A 12,437-nucleotide genomic window follows, 5' to 3' on the forward strand; every position below is an offset into this window, starting at 1 on the left:
CTCCCTCCATCTCCCTCTCTTCTCTCCCTCCCTCCATCTCTCTCTCTCCCTCCCCTCCATCTCCCTCTCTTCTCTCCCTCCCTCCATCTCTCTCCTGACCCCAGTCCTCCCTCCATCTCCCTCTCTTCTCTCCCTCCCTCCATCTCTCTCTCTCCCTCCCTCCATCTCCCTCTCTTCTCTCCCTCCCTCCCTCTCTCTCCTGACCCCAGTCCTCCCTCCATCTCCCTCTCTTCTCTCCCTCCGTCCATCTCTCTCTCTCCCTCCTTCCATCTCTCTCTCTCCCTCCCTCCATCTCTCTCTCTCCCTCCCTCCATCTCTCTCTCTCCCTCCCTCCATCTCCCTCTCTTCTCTCCCTCCCTCCATCTCTCCTGACCCCAGTCCTCCCTCCATCTCCCTCTCTTCTCTCCCTCCCTCCATCTCTCTCTCTCCCTCCCTCCATCTCCCTCTCTTCTCTCCCTCCCTCCATCTCTCTCCTGACCCCAGTCCTCCCTCCATCTCCCTCTCTTCTCTCCCTCCGTCCATCTCTCTCTCTCCCTCCTTCCATCTCTCTCTCTCCCTCCCTCCATCTCTCTCTCTCTCCCCTCCGCTCCCACTGTGTCTGAGACCTCTGCGATAGGGTGGGCTGTCAGAGTGACCGCTTAGAGGACATGGCACCTGCCATGGTGACTTCATGACACGCTGATGGCAGCCTGGCAGGGGGCACAGCTGAGCTCATGTTAGAGTTAGCGGATGTACTCTACTCTCTCCTTCAAGCGCAGAGTTAGCGGATGTATTCTAGCACTCTCTCCTTCAAGCGCAGAGTTAGCGGATGTATTCTAGCACTCTCTCCTTCAAGCGCAGAGTTAGCGGATGTATTCTAGCACTCTCTCCTTCAAGCGCAGAGTTAGCGGATGTATTCTAGCACTCTCTCCTTCAAGCGCAGAGTTAGCGGATGTACTCTACTCTCTCCTTCAAGCGCAGAGTTAGCGGATGTACTCTAGCACTCTCTCCTTCAAGTCTCAGACAGAAGCATGAGTGGACAGGCCGGCGATGTCCTGCATTGTTGTACCTCACTCCGACACCGCGCCCCAGACAACAGGGGGCACGAGAGCGAGGGAGAGAGCGAGGGAGAGAGGGAGAGAGGGGGGGGGGAGAATACGCTTCTGCATGGCACTATGTTCAGGTCAAAGGAACGAAAAGGAGAGTTTTTTAAAACTGTGTGAGACACAAATTGGCTCCCAAGTTTAGGTTCAATTGAATTTGAAATCACCCGGAGTAAGACTAGATATCAAGCTTTAATATCGGTATGCATTACTTATGTATCGTGAAAAGTTAATTTCCTTTTGATGTGAAACTGTGTCAAGCCGCAGTTCGATGCTCCCCGTCAGATATCCAGCGATGCAGACTTTAGATTCCTCATTGTCCCCGCAGTGATGTGACGGACGTGCAGACACGCCATACCAGCGCACACCCGCTGGCTCCCATGACAACCAAATCCACAACTGGCCTCGTTACTGGGCAGGACACTGAGAGGAAGACCTAAGCTCCTGGTCCAAACAAGATCTATGGCAGAAACAGAAACAAGCCATCTGAGAATGATGAACATCAGTGTGTTCTCCCTAATACTGGTGTTTTTGGAGTTGAAATGATGAACATCAGTGTGTTCTCCCTAATTATTGGTGTTTTTGGAGTTGAAAAGATGAACATAAGTGTGTTTTCTCTAATGCTGTTGTTTTTGGAGTTGAAAAGATGGTTGATGGTTGTTGTTATTTGTTGTTATTACTATTATTGATATAACTGTTTATGTTTGTATTTTATTGCCTCAAATGTTATCCAAAAGGGGGGAAATCAGTTTCAGTTTTGTAAAATCACCACTTGCACCTTGGCTCAGTCAGATGATATGTCCTATATGCCGTGGAAGGTCATACTCAAAGAACAGACTTTGCTCCGCTGGGAACACAGTGGATAAAATAAACAGTAAATAAGTTATGTCATCCCCTTGTGTGTCCCCTATATCTGCCCTGACCTCTGACCTTCTGACCTTCTGTCTGTGTGAGATGGTGGGGAGGAACAACAGAATGAAAAGGGCTCCGAAAACAAAAATCAAGAAAAAAATAATAATAAACTGCCAAAACACACGGAAAGGCATCGAAACACTAATATCCAAATCAAAAGAACAAACACTATGGCTGATGGTTAAGTGTCATCATGTGTGGAATGTCTTGAGTTGAAAAGCAGACGACGTGCATGGCTCACCCCTCTCCCCCGTCTCCTGTCTGATCAGCCAGCGAAGGGTCTGCTGAGACTCTCGTGTGTTTATTTGTGATGAGATGACCTGAGCCATCTCCTGATGAATCAGCCCGATCAAGTCCGAACCTCAGTTCCACACGTCATGCCACGCTAATGTTTAGTTTTATTACATCTCAATGGCACTCTGGCAAGTAACAAAGATCAAGTGTTCAGGACTTTATAAATCTGTGTTGCATTACTTTGTTTTAATGGTTGATGAATTGTTTTGTTTTTTTGTGCATATTCATTAATGGGTGCAAATAAAAATAGTTTTTTGACTGATGAATCGGTGGTAAAAGCAAGCTTGAGCTGGATGGACTCCTGTTTTTGACTGTGTGTGACTGACTGCTGTTTTTGACTGTGTGACTGACAGCTGTTTTTGACTGTCTGCTGTTTTTGACTGTGTGTGACTGACTGCTGTTTTGACTGTGTGTGACTGACAGCTGTTTTTGACTGTGTGTGACTGACAGCTGTTTTTGACTGTGTGTGACTGACTGCTCTGCTTCTCCCAGCTTCACTAGAATGGGTCACATACTGGAAAATGAGCACAAATAGTTTCAGGACATATTGGTGGCAGGTGGGAAACGAGGTGTGTGAGTGTGTGTATGTGTGTATGTCTGTGTCCCTGCTCTCTCTCCTGCCTCTGGGCTGCATGTGTGTGGGTGTGGGTGTGGGTGTGTGTGTGTGTGTGTGTGAGTGTGTGTGTTTGCCTCCTGTTGTACAGACCCATGTAAATAAAAGGCATCCCCCACCCTACACCCCCAACCCTGATCTGACCGCAGCACGAGTCCAGTCAGTCCTCACACTCCTCTGACCCAACCGCAGCACGAGTCCAGTCAGTCCTCACACTCCTCTGACCCGACCACAGCACGAGTCCAGTCAGTCCTCACACTCCTCTGACCCGACCACAGCACGAGTCCAGTCAGTCCTCACACTCCTCTGACCCGGTCTGGAGCTTTATTACGTTTTTATCTCTCCAGTGGATCTGACAGCCCACGCGGCCTCCCAAACAGAGCCACAGCAGCAGAGACAGGAAATTAACTTCATCTCCACCTCCCTGTGACTGTGTGGAAGCCCAATGGCAAAACTCTCAAAGCATCAAAACATTACAGTCCAGCCATGTATTGGTTCTACAGTGTGACACATAGCACCTGTGATTTCATAAATCAGCTGATCTACCTCGCTGAAAAAAAAACACCTGCTGATTAGAATCAGCTGGTAGAATAAATGGTACAAATATCATGTGGCAGGACGTTTACGTGCTGAGTTGGGAGTGTTTCTCCCTTGTTGCTGCGTGGGTCTAGATCGACGCGGGTCAGTCTGTGCTACGGGTCTGTGGTATCGGGCGGCCCCATGTCTGGCAGGACGGGGTCTGTAGTATCGACCGGGTCTGTAGTATCGACTGGCCCCATGTTCAAAGGTCTGTAGTATCGGGCCCCATGTCTGTGCTACGTGGTCTGTAGTATCGGCCGATGGCCCCCATGTCTGTGCTCATTGGGTCTATGAGCTATCGGTGTATGTCTGTGCCTAGCGTGGGTCTGTAGTATCGGCGGTATTTATGTGTCGTGGGTCGCCTTAGTATCGGCGTGTATGTCTGTGCCTCATTATCGGCGTGGCCCCATGTCTGTGCTACGTGGGTCTGTAGTATCGACGTGGCCCCATGTCTGTGCTACGTGGGTCTGTAGTATCGGCGTGGCCCCATGTCTGTGCTACGTGGGTCTGTAGTATCGGCGTGGCCCCATGTCTGTGCTGCGTGGGTCTGTAGTATCGGCGTGGCCCCATGTCTGTGCTGCGTGGGTCTGTAGTATCGGCGTGGCCCCATGTCTGTGCTACGTGGGTCTGTAGTATCGGCGTGGCCCCATGTCTCCCCATGTCTGTGCTCACGTGGGGTCTGTGGTATCGGCGTGGCCCCATGTCTCTGTGCTTTCATGGGTCTGCTCAATATCGACGCGGGGTCCATGTTGTGCTGCGTGGGTCTGTAAAATTCGGCGTGGCCCCCGTGTCTGTGCTGTTCTGCGGGTCTGTGAGAGGTGGGGGGGCTGTCTCATCTCTGAGGTCCAGAGGGGTCCCTCGTGGCACGTGACAGGCCGCTGTATGGGGGAGGCTAAATGAGGCTCGCTGAGGATCTTCACACACACACACGTTCTATGCAAAACATCCAAGAGTGTCGAGCAGCATTGTGACAATGCTACGGAGTACGGACGGTTATCTATATTAAATTTAATATTATACTTTATGTATACAGTTTGTATTTATGAAACTGAGTTGCAAGTGAGACTGTATCAATAAAATTATTAATAAAAGCTCCCTGACAGAGTCTTCTCCCTCATGTGTGTTGTCCCGTCAGGAGAATTGAATGTATGCAAACGCTCTTCTCCCTCATGTGTGTTGTCCCATCAGGATAATTGACAGACTCTTCTCCCTCATGTGTGTTGTCCCATCAGGATAATTGACAGACTCTTCTCCCTCATGTGTGCTGTCCCGTCAGGAGAATTGAAACGTTTGGACAGTACTGAGTGCCACATCGTTTATGCTACAGTTTATTTTTATTTATTAATTTCATTTAGTTAGGGACCGTGTACAATTTTTAACATAAATGTTGTCATTTGATGCAGTTACTAACAGTGTACTTGGATAGCACTGAGCACCAGGTCGATAATGTTACAGTTAGTAACAGTCAGTGTTGGGGAAGTTACTTTTAAAAAGTAGTGTTTGCTCGTTACTTGTTACTTCTCAAAAAAGTAACCCGTTACTTTACTTATATAGTTACCCTCTATGGAAAGTAACTTATAACGTTACTCGTTACTTTTATGTTGCTCGACTTTGGGCAGAACCCAATATCTGTTCCTAAATGTGTAGGCCTACATAAAGTTCTGCTATGGAGGTCTAACAGGTATTTCTTTTGTGCTCTTTATTATAAAAAATGCCACAAACAGAGCACTTGACAAGAAAACATTGGGCTTATAGGCTTCAACACCACCACTAAAGCCCAATGAAACAATATCAAATAACATAGCCTCGATACATCTTGGGCATATAGGTGAACACAAAATATATATGAGGGCTTATTTTATAGCCTTATACTCTTTCATTAAACAGGCGCTCCTCCGAAATTTGGTGCAAAGCTAGTGTAAATCGTATCAATAGGCTGGCAGTTGAGTTAACGACAGTAGACAAAATCAGGGCACAGTGTAGGCTACAACTAACACTCACATTCCTCCCCTTAGTTTCAATGAGTTCAAAGTGATGTGAATACCTCCATCCCTCAGAAGTTAGCCTCTGTCACGTACCATGTGGAGCTATGATTGCACTTCATGCTACCAGCCTCTGTCACGTAGGCTGCCGTGTGGAGCTCGTGCCTATTGTGCAAGCGCGCAGCTGAGAAAGCAGCGTCGCTGTCAAATCTGTCCCTGGGAAAAGTAACGTTGCGCCGATATGAAAAAGGAACTACGTTACGTTGCCAAATTTTCAGTAGTAGAAAAAGTAGTTACGTTACTGTAACTTGTTACTCGGATGTGTGACCTTTGTCATCCGGTTCCGGTCGGCGTGCTCCGTATGTAACTACCTAAACTTCCAAACTTATCTATCTTAAATCTCCTTGTTACCATCTACTTTCTACGGATTTACTGGCTACCGATTATATCTCGCGGAACAAACTGTTGCATAAACTGTTGTTGCTCGAGGCTTTGGATTATCGGACTCTATAACCTTGATCGCCAAACTTTTCTGTCAAACGTTAACGCTAAACCTTAAGCCAGTATCAAGGGCTGCAAATAATACCGGGCCAAGGAAACGCTATCTGGAAGAAGAAAGCATCAAATTCCTTCTAACGCTCTCAAAACTAGTGACTCAATATAAAAGTGAGATCTTCTCAGATTACTTACCCGGGCCACCTGTGTTCGAAAGTTATCAAGGAACTGCACGATATCGCTTTTGCTAGCCAACTAGCAAACAAACGTTTAAAAAGACAGTTGACACCGACGAGCCCCTCGCCGCGACACGATGCCTCCCCTCAGCTGTGCACCAGGCTGCGACTCATGCGCCCTTCTCAGCTTAAAAGATAGTGGAACTCGGGCCAGAATAGCGACCCTCCATCAGATTGAGAAGGATGAACAGTTCCTCGACACCATTCTCTCCGTAGTAACGTTACCTCTCTTACACACACAAATGCCAGATGCCCTGATTTCACTCTGTCCTCCAATACTTTAACCATGCCATGCACTAATGCAACTTCTGTCCCTGTTGCCTCTCCCGGCCTCTGCTGAGAACCAAGCCTGCTCTGCTGGCCAGCTCCACTCCACACCAGCCTGAGCCATGGCGTGGAAGCAAGCATCACAAGCACGGCAGACAGTCTGGACGGCACTCAGGCCCAGATTTTCTGTTTCTTGTTGAAACCATGGCTGACTTCAGACAGCGAAGCTGTTCTTGTTGAGACTTGTCCCCAAATTATAATTTCTTCCACTCAATTAGACAAGGCAAACGAGGTGGTGGAATTGCCTCCATTCTCTCAAACAAATATAGTTGCACACGAGTCAACTTTGGCTTAATCGCTTCCTTTGAGTATATTGCCCTCACTCTGAAGACTGACCCAGCTGTACTTCTATTAACCTTATACCGCCTCCTAAACTATGGACAGGCTTTCTCGACCAGTTTTCTGAACTTATGTCGCTCATCATCACTAGCTATGATCGGATAATTGTAAATGGCGACTTCAATATTCATGTCAATAAGACAACTGATGCTAAAGCCAGTAAGTTCCTTAATGTGTTGGACAGTTTAGAGCTAAAGCAGCATGTTACAGGACCCACCCACAACCTTGGCAACACCCTCGATCTAGTCATTTCTAGAGGGATAGAAGTCACAGACTTATCAGTAAATGATATAAATATGTCTGATCATCATTGTGTATCTTTTAATATAGTACTACATACTCCAAAAATTCATCCCGAAATTGCAATCAAATCGCGACTCTTGGACATTAGAGCAGAACAGCAGTTCATAGCTCTTATAGACTCCACAAATTTAGATATTTTACATCATCCCATTGATCAAATGGTAGAGGCTCTCAATCGTGGAATTAGGCACTCTGCTTGACAGAGTGGCACCCTTAAAAAATAAAAAGGCCCTGTAGCAAACTGACACCTTGGATGAACGAAAATATCCATGATCTAAAAAAGATCATGTAGGAAAGCTGAGAGAACATGGAGAAAAACTAAGTTACAGGTTCACCGTGCCATTCTAAAAGAAAAAAAATTGCAAATTATAATAGAGCTATTCGAATGAGAGGAGGAACCACTTCTCTAAGGTAATTGCTAAAAACAGTGGAAACTCTAGGGTGTTGTTCTCACCATTGATAGGCTATTGCATCAAACACCTTTTGATACACTCAGTCAGGCATCCTCTCTAAGATCTGCGAAGAATTTGCAGACTTCTTCAAAAACAAAGTCATTTCTATAAGGGAGGCTATTGGTAACACAAGTAATATGTTTGATAGTACACCCAAAACAGCCCCCAAAATGAAGGTCCTTTAGCACTATTACTCAATCTGAGCTTGGTAAAATTATAACTCAAACCGCTCCTCAACATGTGTTTTAGATCCAATCCCTACTACATTCCTCAAAAAAGTATATGATAGCTTAGCTTCCTTTTTCTCAAGGTAATAAATACCTCATTAGAAACAGGTATATTTCCAACTGCTTTTAAAACCGCTGTTGTGAAACCTTTACTTAAAAAGTCAACTCTTGACCATACCAATCTGAGCAACTACAGGCCTATATCAAATCTATCGTTTTTGAGCAAAGTACTTGAAAAAGTTGTTTGTAATCAGTTAAATACCTTCCTCAACGAAATAGTATCCTTGAAAAATTCCAATCAGGTTTTAGATCAAATCACAGCACAGAAAGGGCTCTAGTAAAAATAGTCAATGATCTCAGACTAGCTACCACTCAAACAAAAGTCTCAATCCTTATTCTTCTGGATTTGAGTCGCGGCATTTGACACCATTGATCATAGCATCCTAATTCACCTTGGCATGAAGTGGGTGGGTCTCTCTGATAATGCTCTAAACTGGTTTCAAACCTACATTACTGGCAGAGATTTTTATATCAGTCTAGGAGATCATGTATCTGAAAAACATGACTTGCCTTTTGGTGTGGCCCAGGGGAGCTGCCTTGGTCCCCTGTTATTTTCTCTATATATGCTTCCATTGGGAAACATCATAAGTCAGCATAATGTAAACTTCCACAGCTACGCAGATGATACCCAATTGTATATCTCTGTGGAGCCAACTAACCCAGATGGCCTTTGCTCCCTCACTGCATACCTAACCTCCATTAATCAGTGGATGAGCAAAAACTTTTTGAAACTAAATGATGACAAAACAGAGGTACTTCTGGTTGGACCAAAACTAAAGCGAGATATTATTCTTAGTAATCTGGGGAACTTGGCACACCAGGTCAAATCAAAAGTAACAAGCCTCGGTGTCATCCTAGATGCAGAGTTAAGTTTTAAGCCCCATATCAGTAAAGTTACTCAGACAGCCTATTTCCACTTGAGAAACATTGCCAAAGTGCGGCCCTTCTTAACTCAACAAGATGCAGAAAAACTCATTCACGCCTTTATCACTAGCAGGTTAGACTACTGCAATGCACTTTTCACTGGTCTTCCCAAAAAACATCTAAAGAAATTGGCACTCATACAGAACTCTGCGGCTAGACTTTTAACTAAGACTAAGAAGAGAGAACACATCACCCCTGTGTTGGCTGAACTGCACTGGCTCCCTATTTCCTATAGAATTGATTTTAAGGTTATGTTAATTACTTACAAAGCTCTGAATGGCATAGCACCTTCATATATCTCTGAGCTTTTAATATCTTATCAACCACAAAGGAAACTTAGATCATCCAATTCTAATCTTTTAATCGTACCCAAAGTGCTCCACAAACAAAGTGGAGAAGCTGCGTTTATCCATTATGCCCCCAAACTATGGAACACCCTGCCTCTGTACATCAAGCAGGCGAGTTCAGTAAATATTTTTAAAAAAGATCTGAAAACATACCTGTACAGGAAAGCTTTTAGTTAACTCATCTTATCCTGTAGACTACATTTTCAGATTATTCTACATCTGCTACTATTGGGGGCTTAGCCAGCCAGAAGCAGATGGGCTCCCCTATTAAGTCAGGTTCTGCTCAAGGTTTCTTCCTGGAATATGGGAGTTTTTCCTTGCCACAGTTGCCATATGGCGTGCTTGTGGGGGGTAAGAGGGTTAAGGCTGCCAGTCTTATGACATGTCATTTTCTATATTTTTGATATGTTGCTGAGTAGATCATAAACAGCAAAGAAAAGTGATTGATAATGACTGACTGACTATTATTGTGTTACATGCTTCAAATGTAAAGCACTTTGAGCTGCATTCTGTGTATGAAAGGTGCTATACAAATAAAGCTTATTATTATTATTATTATATTATTACTTTGTAACGCGTTACACACAACACTGGTAACAGTGCACTTAGATAGTCCACCCACAAAGACGTGACACATCATGTGTTAACATTCAAATTCACAACATTGTTCCTATTTTACTGAGCATATTTAACAAGAGCAGTCAACTTACACACTGTGGCCCCTAGCACACTATATCATATGATGGGCATCCTGTGCATCCTGTATGTGGCCCCTGATGTTATGTGAGCACACACACACACACACACACACACACACACACACACACACACACACACACACAAATAGATAGATGGACAGACAGACGGTCCTGATGATGTTATGTGAACACACACACACACAAATAGATAGATGGACAGACAGGTGGTCCTGATGATTTTATGTGAACACACACACATAGATAGATATGATCCCCAGATCCCAATGGCAGTCCACTCATCAGGGGTTGAGAGTGATGAAAATGTATGATTGCATTCACATCTGACAAACACCTCTCCAGACAGCCCTCTACACCAGGTGCCAAAATCCTGCATATGTCCCCATCCCCCACACACACACACACACACACACAATAATTATATTAGCAGACACGCGCCCTGTGCTTTCCGTGCGGCCTGCTCGGTCCAAGGGCATCGCTAATGCCTTTAGTCCATTCCACTCCATTATAAGTGCGTCCATAACTCACCGTGTGAATTAGCTCCTGTGACGCGGCCCATCTTGGTGTTTTTACAACCAGACAGGAGGCAGGGAATTGCAGCGCGAGAGGACGGTCACTCGGCTTCTAATATTATCTCTCATGGCCTCTGATTCAGATCAGGAAATAAAGGAGGTTATGAGAAAAATATTCAGCTTAAATACGCACAACGTTTAAAAATGACAACGTTCTGGTGGAACCTCTGAAGCTTTGCTAAGAATGCTGCTGGTCCCATCATTCCATTGGCATGTCAGTGAACATATGAAATAAACAAATAAACAAATAAACAGGGAATCAGGAGGGGGAATCTGGAGAATCGGGAGAATTGAGATCATCTCCAGTCGGACGGTAACGCTTTGAGGCAGGACTGCAGGACTGCAGGACTGATTACTGTGAGCTTACAAAGGGTGTGATATGGATGTTTGTAGAAGTCCTTTGCTGCACCTGGACTGAGTGATTGCAGCTTCACTGTGTGTTTGTTGTGAGGAGCGTCCTGTCCTTTGTGTGTGTGTGTGTGTGCGTTGTGAGGAGCATCCTGCCCTGTATGTGTGTGTGTGTATGTGTGTGTGTGTGTGTGTGTGTGTGTGTTGTGAGGAGCGTCCTGTCCTGTGTGTGTGTGTGTGTGTTGTGAGGAGCGTCCTGTCCTGTGTGTGTGTGTGTGTGTGTGTGTGTGTGTGTGTGTTGTGAGGAGCGTCCTGTCCTGTGTGTGTGTGTGTGTGTGTGTGTGTGTGTGTGTGTGTGTGTGTGTGTGTGTGTTGTGAGGAGCGTCCTGTCCTGTGTGTGTGTGTGTGTGTGTGTGTGTGTGTGTGTGTGCTGTGAGGAACGTCCTGTCCTGTTGTTGTGTTGCTGCTGTGTAAGGGCATTTGCTCCAGGCTCATTTGGTGTAATCATATCATGCAGGGACCGGCAGCACTTATCCCAGCACGGCTACTGAGGCGCACCGCTGGGCCCAGCTCTGTTCCGCTCCGCTCCCTGCCCACAGCTACACGGCCAAGCACACTGCCCCCACAGAGCTGCCCACCCCACAACCCACCGCGCCCGCAAACTGGAGAGAGAGAGAGAAGAAGAGAGAGAAGGAAGGAGAGAGTGAGAGGGAGAGAGAGAGAAGGAAGGAGAGAGAGTGAGAGGAAGGGGGAGAAAGGGATAGAGTGAGAGGGGGAGAGAGAAAGGGAGAGAAAGGGATAGAGAGAGAGTGAGGGAGAGAAAGAGAGAAAAGGAAGGAGAGAGAGTGAACAGACAAGAGAGACAGAGGGTTGTGGTGATGGGCCTAAGTAGAACTGTGTGCTCTGCTGCCCCATCCCAGCCTAGCAGCAGGGAGGATGCTATACCAGAGGCTTTATAATGAGGAGACACAGCACTCAAAAAATCCTCCATAGAAATGCATGGGGCTAGTTTGTAACGCCATTGTCTACACATCACACCCCTTCCTCTGCAAAATGTCGACATGTGAATACATTGAGCCAATCATGTGGTGTGATGTGAATACATTGAGCCAATCATATGGTGTGTTGTGAAGACATCGTGCCAATCATGTGTTGTGAACTCGCTGCTGGAGCAAGATTGGTGTCGTGAAGCCTTGCTCACGCGCATTTCTGACGAAGAGGATGCCCGATGAGTGCCCAAAAAGCGTTGCAATATGGCCGCCGAGTGGAGGGACTTGCCTAAAAGGACTTTGGCTATACTCGCTTGATTACCTCAGACTGACTTGACAGATGAGCGACAGAGAAAGAAAGTACATTTGTTTTCATGGAATCAATCAAATTTAAGATTTTTGCATGTATCGTATAATTCCCACTGTAGAACATTGCATTTAAAGTGCTGGAATGAACATGAAGATACAGCATGTATAATGCACTGTATTATGTTTAAATAGTTATGAATATAATTCTATTTTATAAAATACTATGTAGATTCGTATACGTTTCTCACATTGTGCAATGGCACGGATCTTCTCTCCAGCTAACCTCACGTGCAGGACCCAGCTTGACTCCACAGAAATAATTTAGCTCCGG

Source organism: Alosa alosa, chromosome 2 (assembly GCF_017589495.1).
Source record: "Alosa alosa isolate M-15738 ecotype Scorff River chromosome 2, AALO_Geno_1.1, whole genome shotgun sequence".
Classification (NCBI taxonomy): domain Eukaryota; kingdom Metazoa; phylum Chordata; class Actinopteri; order Clupeiformes; family Clupeidae; genus Alosa; species Alosa alosa.